The sequence below is a fragment of the Gorilla gorilla genome, chromosome Y (assembly GCF_029281585.2).
Source record: "Gorilla gorilla gorilla isolate KB3781 chromosome Y, NHGRI_mGorGor1-v2.1_pri, whole genome shotgun sequence".
NCBI lineage: Eukaryota > Metazoa > Chordata > Mammalia > Primates > Hominidae > Gorilla > Gorilla gorilla.
Window position 1 is genome coordinate 36,258,339 of NC_073248.2, and position 13,945 is coordinate 36,272,283.

Consider the following 13,945-nt stretch of genomic DNA (forward strand, 5'->3'; position numbering starts at 1 on the left):
ACTGGAATGGAATGCAATGGAACGGAAAGAAATAGAATGGAATGGAATGGAATGGAATTGAATGGAATCTACCCGACTAGAACGGAATGGAATGTAATGGAATGGTATAGAATCTACCCGAGTAGAATGGAATGGAATGGAATGGAATGGAATGGAAAGGAATGCAAAGGCATGGAATGGTATGGAATCTACGCGGGTTGAACAGAATCGAATGGAATGGAACGGAATGGAATGGAATGTAAAGGAAGGGAATGAAACGGAACGGAACGGAACAGAACAGAAAGGAGTGGAGTCTACCCGAGTAGAACAGAATGGAATCTAATGGAATGGAATGGAATGGAATGGAATGGAATGGAATGGAATGGAATGGAATGGTATGGAATCTATCTGAGTTGAACAAAATCGAATGGAATGGAATGGAATGGAATGGAATGGAATCTACCCGAGTAGAACGGAATGGAAAGGAATGGAATGGGATGGAATTTACCCGACTAGAACGGAATGGAATGCAATAGAATGGAATGGAATGGAACGGTATGGAATAGAATGGAATGGAATGGAATGCAATGGAATGGTATCTATCCGAGTAGAACGCAATGGAATGGAATGGAATGGAATGGAATGGAAAGGTACGGAAGAGAACGGAATGGAACGGAACGGAACGCAATGGAATGGAATCCACCCGAGAAAATCGGAACGGAATGGAATGGAACGGAACGGAATGGAACGGAACGGAACGGAATGTAATTCAACGGAATGGAATGCAATGGAATGGAATCTACCCGAGTAGAAAGGAATGGAATGGAATGGAATGAAATGGAATGGAATGGAATGGAACAGAATGGAATAGAATTGAATGGAATGGAAAGGAATCTACCAGAGTAGAACGGAATGGAATGGAATGGAATGGAATGCAAACGAATGGAATGGTATGGAATCTACACGGGTTGAACAGAATCGAAATGAATGGAATTTAAAGGAATGGAATGGAAAGGAACGGAAAGGAATGGAATGGAATGGAATGGAATGGAATCGAATGGAATCTACCCGACTAGAACGGAATAGAATGGAATGGAATGGTATGGAATCTACCCTAGTAGAACGGAATGGAATGGAATAGAATGGAATGGTATGGAATCTACCTGAGTTGAACTGAATCGAATGGAATGGAAAGGAACAGAATGGAATGGAATGGAACGGAATGGGATAGAATGGAACGGAATGGAATGGAATGGAATCCACCCGAGAAGAACGGAATGGAATTGTAAGTTATGGAATGGAATGGAATGGAATGGAATGGAATGGAATGGAATGGAATCTACCCGAGTAGAACGGAATGGAATGGAATGGAATGGAATGGAAGGCAAAGGAATGGAAGGGTATGGAATCTACCCGGGTTGAACAAAATGGAATGGAATGGAATGGAATGTAAAGGAATGGAATGCAATGGAATCTCCACGAATAGAACGGAATGGAAAGGAATGGAATGGAATGGAATGGAAGGGAAGGCAATGGAATGGAATGGAATGGAATCCACCTGAGTACAATGGAACGGAACGGAACGGAACGAAATGGAATCTACACGAGAAGAACTGAATGGAATCAAATGGAATGGAATGGAATAGAATGGAATGGAATGGAATGGAATGGAATGGAATGGAATCTATCCGAGTGGAAAGGAATGGAATGGAATGGAGTGGAATGGAATGGAATGGAACGGAATAGAATGGATTCTGCTCGAGTAGTGCGGAATGGAATGGAATGGCATTGAATGGAATGGGATGGAATGGAATGGAATGGAATGGAATGGAATGGAATGGAATGGAATAGAATGGAATGGAATGGAATGAAATGAAATGAAATGTAACCGAGTAGAATGGAATGGAATGGAATGGAATGGAATGGAACGGAAAGGAATGGAATGGAATGGAATGGAATGGAATGGAATGGAATGGAATGGAATGGAATGGAATCTACAGGGGTAGAATGGAATCGAATGGAATGGAATGGAATCTACAGGAGCAGAATGAAATGTAATGTAATGGAATGGAATGGAATGGAATGCAATGCAATGGAATGGAGTGGAATCTACCCGAGAAGTACGGAATGGAACGGAACGGAATGGATAAAAATGGAACGGAACGGAAGGGAACGGAATCTAACCGAGTAGAATGGAATGGAATGGAATGGAATGGAATGGAATGGAATGGAATGGAACGGAACGGAAGGGAACGGAACGGAACGGAACGGAATTTACCCGAGAAGAACGGAATGAAATGGAATGGAATGAAATGGAACATAATATAATGATGGGGAATGGAATGGAATGGAATGGAATCTACCCGAGTAGAACGGAGCGGAACGGAACGGAAAGGAATGGAACGGAACGGAACGCAATGGCATCTACCCGAGTAGAACGGAATGGAATGGAATGGATTGGAATGGATTGAAATGGAATCTACCAGAGTAGAACGGAACGGAGTGGCATGGAATGGAGTTGAATGGAATGAAATCTACCCGAGTAGAGCGGAACGGAATGGAACAGAATGGAACGGAATGGAATCTACCCGAGTAGAACGGAAGGGAATGGAATGGAATGGAATGGACCCGAGAAGAACGGAACGGAATGGAATGGAATGGAATTGATTGGAATGCAATGGAATGGAAAGGAATGGAATGGAATAGAATGGAATGGAATGGAACGGAATGGAATGGAATGGAATGGAATCAACCCAAATGGAAAGGAATGGAATGGAATGGAATGGAATATAATGGAATGGAATGGAATGGAATGGAATCTACCCAAGTAGAACTGAACGGAACGGAACGGAACGGAAGGGAACGGAACGGAATCTACAGGAGAAGAAAGGAATGGAATGCAATGGAATGGAATGGAATGGAATGGAATGGAATGGAATGGAATGCAAAGGAATGGAATGGTATGGAATCTACCCGGGTTGAACAGAATCGAATTGAGTGGAATGGAATGGAATAGAATGGAATGGAATGGAATGGAATCGAATGGAATCTACCCGACTAGAACGGAGTGGAATGGAATGGAATGGTATGGAATCTACCCGAGTAGAACGGAATGGAATGGAATGGAATGGAATGGAATGGAATGGAATGGAATGGAATGGAATGGAACGGAATGGAACAGAATGGAATGGAATGGAATGGAATGGTACCTAACCGAGTAGAATGGAATACAATGGAATGGAATGGTATGGAATTTACCCGAGTAGAAGAGAATGGAATGCAATGGAATGGAATGGAATGGAAAGGAACGGTATGGAATAGAATGCAATGGAAAGGAACGGAATGCAATGGAATGGAATCTATCCGAGTAGAATGGAATGTAATGGAATGGAATGGAATGGAACGGAAAGGCACGGAAGAGAACGGAACGGAACGGAACGGAACGCAATGGAATGGAATCCACCCGAGAAGAACGGAACGGAATGGAACGGAACGCAATGGAATGGAAGGGAACGGAACGGATTGGAACGCAATGGAATGGAATGCAATGGAATGGAAACTACCCGAGTGGAAACGAATGGAATGGAATGGAATGGAATGGTATGGAATACACCCGAGTTGAACAGAATGGAATGGAATGGAATGGAATGGAATCTACCCGACTAGAACGGAAAGGAATGGATTGGAATGGTATGGTATCTACCAGAGTAGAACGGAATGGAATGGAATGGAATGCATTGGAATGGAATGGAATGGAATGGAATGGAATGGAATGGAATGGAAAGGAATGGAAAGGTATGGAATCTACCCGGGACGAACAGAATCGAATTGAGTGGAATGGAATGGAATGGAATGCAATGGAATGGAAAGGAATAGAATGGAATGGAGTGGAAAGAATCAAACGGAATCTACCCGACTAGAACGGAATGGAATGGAATGGAATGGTATGGAATCTACCCGAGTAGAACGGAATGGAATGGAATGGAATGGAATGGAATGGAATGGAATGGAATGGAATGGAATGGAACCTACCCGATTAGAACGGAATGGAATGCAATGGAATGGAATGGAATGGAAAGGAACGGTATGGAATAGAATGGAATGGAATGGAACGGAATGCAATGGAATGGAATCTATCCGAGTAGTATGGAACGGAATGGAATGGAATGGAATGGAACAGAAAGGTACGAAAGAGAACGGAACGTAACGGAACGGAACGCAATGGACTGGAATCCAACCGAAAAGAACGGAACGGAATGGAACGGAATGGAATGGAACGGAACGGATTGGAACGCAATGGAATGGAATGCAATGGAATGGAAACTACCCGAGTAGAACGGAATGGAATGGAATGGAATGGAATGGAATGGAATGGAATGGTATGGAATCTACCCGAGTTGAAGAGAATGTAATGGAATGGAATGGAATGGAATGAAATCTACCCGACTAGAACGGAAAGGAATGAATTGGAATGGTATGGAATCTACCAGAGTAGAACGGAAAGGAATGGAATGGAATGGAATGGAATGGAATGGAACAGAATGGAATGGAATGGAATGGAATCTACCCGAGTAGAACGGAATGGAATGGAATGGAATGGAATGGAATGGAATGGAATGGAATGGAATCTACCCGAGTAGAATGGAACGGAACGGAACGGAATGGAATGTACCCGATTAGAAAGGAATGTAATGGAATGGAATTCAATGGAATCTCCACGAATACATCGGAATGGAATGGAAAGGAATGGAATGGAATAGAATGGAATGGAATGGAATGGAATGGAATGCAATGGAATGGAATGGAATGGAATCTACCCGAGTACAACGGAATGGAACGGATCGGAACGGAATGGAATCTACATGAGGAGAACGGAATGGAAAGAAATGGAATGGAATGGAATGGAATGGAATGGAAAGGAATGGAATGGAATGCAAAGGAATGGAATGGTATGGAATCTACCCGGGTTGAACAGAATCGAATTGAGTGGATTGGAATGGATTGGAATGCTATGGAATGGAAAGGAATAGAATGGAATGGAATGGAATGGAATCGAATGGAATCTACCCGACAAGAACGGAATGGAATGGAATGGAATGGTATGGAATTTACCCGAGTAGAACGGAATGGAATGGAATGGAATGGAATGGAATGGAATGGAACGGAATGGAACAGAATGGAATGGAATGGAATGGAATGGAACCTACCCGAGTAGAATGGAATAGAATGGAATGGAATGGAATGGAATGGAATGGAATGGAACAAAATGGAACAGAATGGAATGGAATGGAATGGAATGGAACCTACCCGAGTAGAATGGAATAGAATGGAATGGAATGGTATGGAATTTACACGAGTAGAACGGAATGGAATGCAATGGAATGGAATGGAATGGAAAGGAACGGTATGGAATAGAATGGAATGGAATGGAACGGAATGCAATGGAATGGAATCTATCCGAGTAGAATGGAATGGAATGGAATGGAATGGAAGGGAACGGAAAGGCACGGAAGAGAACGGAACGGAACGGAACGGAACGCAATGGAATGGAATCCACCCGAGAAGAACGGAACGGAATGGAACAGAACGCAATGGAATGGAATCCAACCGAGAAGAACGGAACGGAATGGAACGGATCGGAACGGAATGGAAGGGAACGGAACGGATTGGAACGCAATGGAATGGAATGCAATGAAATGGAAACTACCCGAGTCGAAACGAATGGAATGGAATGGAATGGAATAGAATGGAATGGAATGGTGTGGAATCTACCCGAGTTGAACAGAATGGAATGGAATGGAATGGAATGGAATCTACCCGACTAGAACGGAAATAAATGGATAGGAATGGTATAGAATCTACCAGAGTAGAACGGAATGGAATGGAATGGAATGGATTGGAATGGAATGGAATGGAATGGAATGGAATGGATTGCAAAGGAATGGAAAGGTATGGAATCTACCCGGGATGAACAGAATCGAATTGAGTGGAATGGAATGGAATGGAATGCAATGGAATGGAAAGGAATAGAATGGAATGGAATGGAATGGAATCAAATGGAATCTACCCGACTAGAACGGAATGGAATGGAATGGAATGGTATGGAATCTACCCGAGTAGAACGGAATGGAATAGAATGGAATGGAATGGAATGGAATGGAATGGAATGGAATGGAATGGAATGGAATGGAATGGAAAGGAATGGGATGTAACAGAATGGAATGGAATGGATTGGAATGGAATGGAATAGAATGGAACCTACCCGAGAAGAACGGAATGGAATGCAATGGAATGGAATGGAATGAAAAGGAACGGTATGGAATAGAATGCAATGGAATGGAACGGAATGCAATGGAATGGAATCTATCCGAGTAGAATGGAATGGAATGGCATGGAATGGAATGGAACGGAAAGGTACGGAAGAGAACGGAACGGAACGGAACGGAACGCAATGGAATGGAATCCACCCGAGAAGAACGGAACGTAACGGAACGGAACGCAATGGAATGGAATCCAACCGAGAAGAACGGAACGGAATGGAACGGAACGGAATGGAATGGAGCGGAACGGAACGGTTTGGAACGCAATGGAATGGAATGCAATGGAATGGAAACTACCCGAGTAGAACGGAATGGAATGAAATGGAATGGAATGGTATGGAATCTACCCGAGTTGAATAGAATGGAATGGAATGGAATGGAATGGAATGGAATCTACCCGACTAGAACGGAAAGAAATGAATTGGAATGGCATGGAATCTACTAGAGTAGAACGGATTGGAATAGAATGGAATTGAATGTAATGGAACAGAATGGAATGGAATGGAATGGAATCTACCCGAGTAGAACGGAATGGAATGGAATGCAAAGGAATGGAATGGTATGGAATCTACCCGGGTTGAAAAGAATCGAATTGAATGGAATGGACAGGAATGGAATGCAATGGAACGGAAAGAAATAGAATGGAATGGAATGGAATGGAATTGAATGGAATCTACCCGACTAGAACGGAATGGAATGTAATGGAATGGTATGGAATCTACCCGAGTAGAATGGAATGGAATGGAATGGAATGGAATGGAATGGAATGGAAAGGAATGCAAAGGCATGGAATGGTATGGAATCTACGCGGGTTGAACAGAATCGAATGGAATGGAACGGAATGGAATGGAATGTAAAGGAAGGGAATGAAACGGAACGGAACGGAACAGAACAGAAAGGAGTGGAGTCTACCCGAGTAGAACAGAATGGAATCTAATGGAATGGAATGGAATGGAATGGAATGGAATGGAATGGAATGGTATGGAATCTATCTGAGTTGAACAAAATCGAATGGAATGGAATGGAATGGAATGGAATGGAATCTACCCGAGTAGAACGGAATGGAAAGGAATGGAATGGGATGGAATTTACCCGACTAGAACGGAATGGAATGCAATAGAATGGAATGGAATGGAACGGTATGGAATAGAATGGAATGGAATGGAATGCAATGGAATGGAATCTATCCGAGTAGAACGCAATGGAATGGAATGGAATGGAATGGAATGGAAAGGTACGGAAGAGAACGGAATGGAACGGAACGGAACGCAATGGAATGGAATCCACCCGAGAAAATCGGAACGGAATGGAACGGAACGGAACGGAATGGAACGGAACGGAACGGAATGTAATTCAACGGAATGGAATGCAATGGAATGGAATCTACCCGAGTAGAAAGGAATGGAATGGAATGGAATGAAATGGAATGGAATGGAATGGAACAGAATGGAATAGAATTGAATGGAATGGAAAGGAATCTACCAGAGTAGAACGGAATGGAATGGAATGGAATGGAATGCAAACGAATGGAATGGTATGGAATCTACACGGGTTGAACAGAATCGAAATGAATGGAATGGAAAGGAATGGAATGGAAAGGAACGGAAAGGAATGGAATGGAATGGAATGGAATGGAATCGAATGGAATCTACCCGACTAGAACGGAATAGAATGGAATGGAATGGTATGGAATCTACCCTAGTAGAACGGAATGGAATGGAATAGAATGGAATGGTATGGAATCTACCTGAGATGAACTGAATCGAATGGAATGGAAAGGAACAGAATGGAATGGAATGGAACGGAATGGGATAGAATGGAACGGAATGGAATGGAATGGAATCCACCCGAGAAGAACGGAATGGAATTGTAAGTTATGGAATGGAATGGAATGGAATGGAATGGAATGGAATGGAATGGAATGGAATCTACCCGAGTAGAACGGAATGGAATGGAATGGAATGGAATGGAATGGAAGGCAAAGGAATGGAAGGATATGGAATCTACCCGGGTTGAACAGAATGGAATGGAATGGAATGGAATGTAAAGGAATGGAATGCAATGGAATCTCCACGAATAGAAAGGAATGGAATGGAATGGAATGGAAGGGAAGGCAATGGAATGGAATGGAATGGAATCCACCTGAGTACAATGGAACGGAACGGAACGGAACGAAATGGAATCTACACGAGAAGAACTGAATGGAATCAAATAGAATGGAATGGAATAGAATGGAATGGAATGGAATGGAATGGAATCTATCCGAGTGGAAAGGAATGGAATGGAATGGAGTGGAATGGAATGGAATGGAACGGAATAGAATGGATTCTGCTCGAGTAGAGCGGAATGGAATGGAATGGCATTGAATGGAATGGAATGGAATGGGATGGAATGGAATGGAATGGAATGGAATGGAATGGAATGAAATGAAATGTAACCGAGTAGAACGGAATGGAATGCAATGGAATGGAATGGAACGGAAATGAATGGAATGGAATGGAATGGAATGGAATGGAATGGAATGGAATGGAATCTACAGGGGTAGAATGGAATCGAATGGAATGGAATGGAATCTACAGGAGCAGAATGAAATGTAATGTAATGGAATGGAATGGAATGGAATGCAATGCAATGGAATGGAGTGGAATCTACCCGAGAAGTACGGAATGGAACGGAACGGAATGGATAAAAATGGAACGGAACGGAAGGGAACCTAATCTACCCGAGTAGAATGGAATGGAATGGAATGGAATGGAATGGAATGGAATGGAATGGAACGGAACGGAAAGGAACGGAACGGAACGGAACGGAATTTACCCGAGAAGAACGGAATGAAATGGAATGGAATGAAATGGAACATAATATAATGATGGGGAATGGAATGGAATGGAATGGAATCTACCCGAGTAGAACGGAGTGGAACGGAACGGAAAGGAACGGAACGGAACGGAACGCAATGGCATCTACCCGAGTAGAACGGAATGGAATGGAATGGATTGGAATGGATTGAAATGGAATCTACCAGAGTAGAACGGAACGGAGTGGCATGGAATGGAGTTGAATGGAATGAAATCTACCCGAGTAGAGCGGAACGGAATGGAACAGAATGGAACGGAATGGAATCTACCCGAGTAGAACGGAAGGGAATGGAATGGAATGGAATGGACCCGAGAAGAACGGAACGGAATGGAATGGAATGGAATTGATTGGAATGCAATGGAATGGAAAGGAATGGAATGGAATGGAATGGAATGGAATGGAATGGAATGGAATGGAACGGAATGGAATGGAATGGAATGGAATCAAGCCAAGTGGAAAGGAATGGAATGGAATGGAATGGAATATAATGGAATGGAATGGAATGGAATGGAATCTACCCAAGTAGAACTGAACGGAACGGAACGGAACGGAAGGGAACGGAACGGAATCTACAGGAGAAGAAAGGAATGGAATGCAATGGAATGGAATGGAATGGAATGGAATGGAATTCAAAGGAATGGAATGGTATGGAATCTACCCGGGTTGAACAGAAACGAATTGAGTGGAATGGAATGGAATAGAATGGAATGGAATGGAATGGAATCGAATGGAATCTACCCGACTAGAACGGAATGGAATGGAATGGATTGGTATGGAATCTACCCGAGTAGAACTGAATGGAATGGAATGGAATGGAATGGAATGGAATGGAATGGAATGGAACAAAATGGAACAGAATGGAACGGAATGGAATGGAATGGAACCTAACCGAGTAGAATGGAATAGAATGGAATGGAATGGTATGGAATTTACCCGAGTAGAAGAGAATGGAATGCAATGGAATGGAATGGAATGGAAAGGAACGGTATGGAATAAAATGCAATGGAAGGGAACGGAATGCAATGGAATGGAATCTATCCGAGTAGAATGGAATGTAATGTAATGGAATGGAATGGAACGGAAAGGCACTGAAGAGAACGGAACGGAACGGAACGGAACGCAATGGAATGGAATCCAACCGAGAAGAACGGAACGGAATGGAACGGAACGGAACGGAATGGAAGGGAACGGAACGGTTTGGAACGCAATGGAATGGAATGCAATGGAATGGAAACTACCCGAGTGGAAACGAATGGAATGGAATGGAATGGAATGGAATGGAATGGTATGGAATCTACCCGAGTTGAACAGAATGGAATGGAATGGATTGGAATGGAATCTACCCGACTAGAACGGAAAGGAATGGATTGGAATGGTATGGTATCTACCAGAGTAGAACGGAATGGAATGGAATGGAATGCATTGGAATGGAATGGAATGGAATGGAATGGAATGGAATGGAATGGAATGGAAAGGAATGGAAAGGTATGGAATCTACCCGGGACGAACAGAATCGAATTGAGTGGAATGGAATGGAATGGAATGCAATGGAATGGAAAGGAATAGAATGGAATGGAGTGGAATAGAATCAAACGGAATCTACCCGACTAGAACGGAATGGAATGGAATGGAATGGTATGGAATCTACCCGAGTAGAACGGAATGGAATGGAATGGAATGGAATGGAATGGAACGGAACGGAATGGAATGGAATGGAATGGAATGGAATGGAACCTACCCGAGTAGAACGGAATGGAATGCAATGGAATGGAATGGAATGGAAAGGAACGGTATGGAATAGAATGGAATGGAATGGAATGGAATGCAATGGAATGGAATCTATCCGAGTAGTATGGAACGGAATGGAATGGAATGGAATGGAACAGAAAGGTACGAAAGAGAACGGAACGTAACGGAACGGAACGCAATGGAATGGAATCCAAACGAAAAGAACGGAACGCAATGGAACGGAATGGAATGGAACGGAACGGATTGGAACGCAATGGAATGGAATGCAATGGAATGGAAACTACCCGAGTAGAACGGAATGGAATGGAATGGAATGGAATGGAATGGTATGGAATCTACCCGAGTTGAATAGAATGGAATGGAATGGAATGGAATGGAATGGAATCTACACGACTAGAACGGAAAGGAATGAATTGGAATGGTATGGAATCTACCAGAGTAGAACGGAATGGAATGGAATGGAATGGAATGGAATGGAATGGAATGGAATGGAACAGAATGGAATGGAATGGAATGGAATGGAATGGAATGGAATGGAATGGAATGGAATCTACCCGAGTAGTATGGAACGGAACGGAACGGAACGGAACGGAATGGAATGTACCCGATTAGAACGGAATGGAATGGAATGGAATTCAATGGAATCTCCACAAATACAACGGAATGGAATTGAATGGAATGGAATGGAATAGAATGGAATGCAATGGAATGGAATGGAATGCAAAGGAATGGAATGGAATGGAATCTACCCGAGTAGAATGGAATGGAACGGATCGGAATGGAATGGAATCTACATGAGAAGAACGGAATGGAATGAAATGGAATGGAATGGAATGGAATGGAATGGAATGGAAAGGAATGGAATGGAATATGCACATGTAGAATGTAATATATTGGAATGCAATGGAAAGGAATGGAATGGAATGGAATGAAATGGAATGTAATGGAATCTACCCGAGTAGAATAGAATGGAATGGAATGGAAAGGAATGGAATGTAATGTAACGGAATGGAATGGAACGGAATAGAATCTACCTGAAAAGAACGGCACGGAACGGAACGGAACGGAACGGAACTGAATGTAATCTACCCGAGCAGAATGGAATGGAATCGAAAGGAACGGAACGGAATGGAATGGAATGGAATGGAATGGAATGGAATGGAATGGAATGGAATGGAATTGAATGGAATGCAATGGAATGGAATGGTATGGAATGGAATCTACTCGAGTAGAATGGAATGGAATGGAATGGAATGGAATGGAATGGAATGGAATCTACACGACTAGAACGGAATGGAACGGATTGGAATGGTATGGAATCTACCAGAGTAGAACGGGATGGAATGGAATGGAATGGAATGGAATGGAATGGAATGGAATGGAATTGAATGGAATGCAATGGAATGGAATGGTATAGAATGGAATCTACTCGAGTAGAATGGAATGGAATGGAATGGAATGGAATGGAATGGAATCTACCCGACTAGAACGGAATGGAACGGATTGGAATGGTATGGAATCTACCAGAGTAGCACGGGATGGAATGGAATGGAATGGAATGGAATGGAATGGAATGGAATGGAATGGAATGGAATGGAATGGAATGGAATCTACCCAAGTGGAACGGAATGGAATGGAATGGAAGGGAATATAATGGAATGGAATGGAATCTACCAAAGTAGAACTGAACTGAACGGAACGGAACGGAAGGGAACGGAATGGAATCTACAGGAGAAGAACGGAATGGAATGCAATGGAATGGAATGGAATGGAATGGAATGGAATGGAATGGAATGTACCCGAGTAGAATGGAATGGATTGGAATGCAATGGAATGGAATGGTATGGAATGGAATCTACACGAGTACAATGGAATGAAATGGAATGGAACGAAATGGAAATGAATGAAATGGAACAGAATGGAATGGAATGGAATGGAATGGAATGGAATGGAATCTACCCGAGTAGAACGGAACGGAATGGAATGGAACGGAATGGAATGGAAAGGACCCGAGAAGAACGGAACGGAATGGAATGGAATGGAATGGAGTGTAATGGAAGGGAAAGGAATGGAATGGAATGGCATGGAATGGAATGGAATGGAATTGAATGGAATGGAATGGAATGGAATGGAATGGAATGGAATCTACCCAAGTTGAATGGAACGGAACAGAACGGAACAGAACGGAATGGAATGTACCCGATTAGAAAGGAATGTAGTGGAATGGAATTCAATTGAATCTCCACGAATACAACGGAATGGAATGGAAAGGAATGGAATGGAATAGAATGGAATGGAATGGAATGGAATGGAATGCAATGGAATGGAATGGAATCTACCCGAGTACAACGGAATGGAACGGATCAGAACGGAATGGAATCTACATGAGAAGAACGGAATGGAATGAAATGGAATGGAATGGAATGGAATGGAATGGAAAGGAATGGAATGGAATGTGCACATGTAGAATGTAATATATTGGAATGCAATGGAATGGAATGGAATGGAATGGAATGAAGTGGAATGTAATGGAATCTACCCGAGTAGAATAGAATGGAATGGAATGGAATGGAATGGAATGGAATTGAATGGAATCTTCCCGACTAGAACGGAATGGAATGGATTGGAATGGTATGGAATCTACCAGAGTAGAACGGGGTGGAATGGAATGGAATGGAATGGAATGGAATGGAATGGAATGGAACAGAATGGAATAGAATGGAATGGAATGGAATGGAATCTACCCCAGTAGAACGGAATGGAATGGAATGGAATGGAATGGAATGAACTCGAGTAGAACAGAATGGAATGGAATGGAATGGAATGGAATGAAATGGAATGGAATGGAATGGAATGGAACGGAATGGAATGGAATGGAATGGAATGGAATGGAATGGAATGGAATGGAACGGAATCAACCCGAGTAGAACGGAATGGAACAGAATGGAATGTACCCGATTAGAACGGAATGGAATGGAATGGAACGGAATGGAATGTAATGGAATGGAATTCAATGGAATCTCCACGAATACAACGGA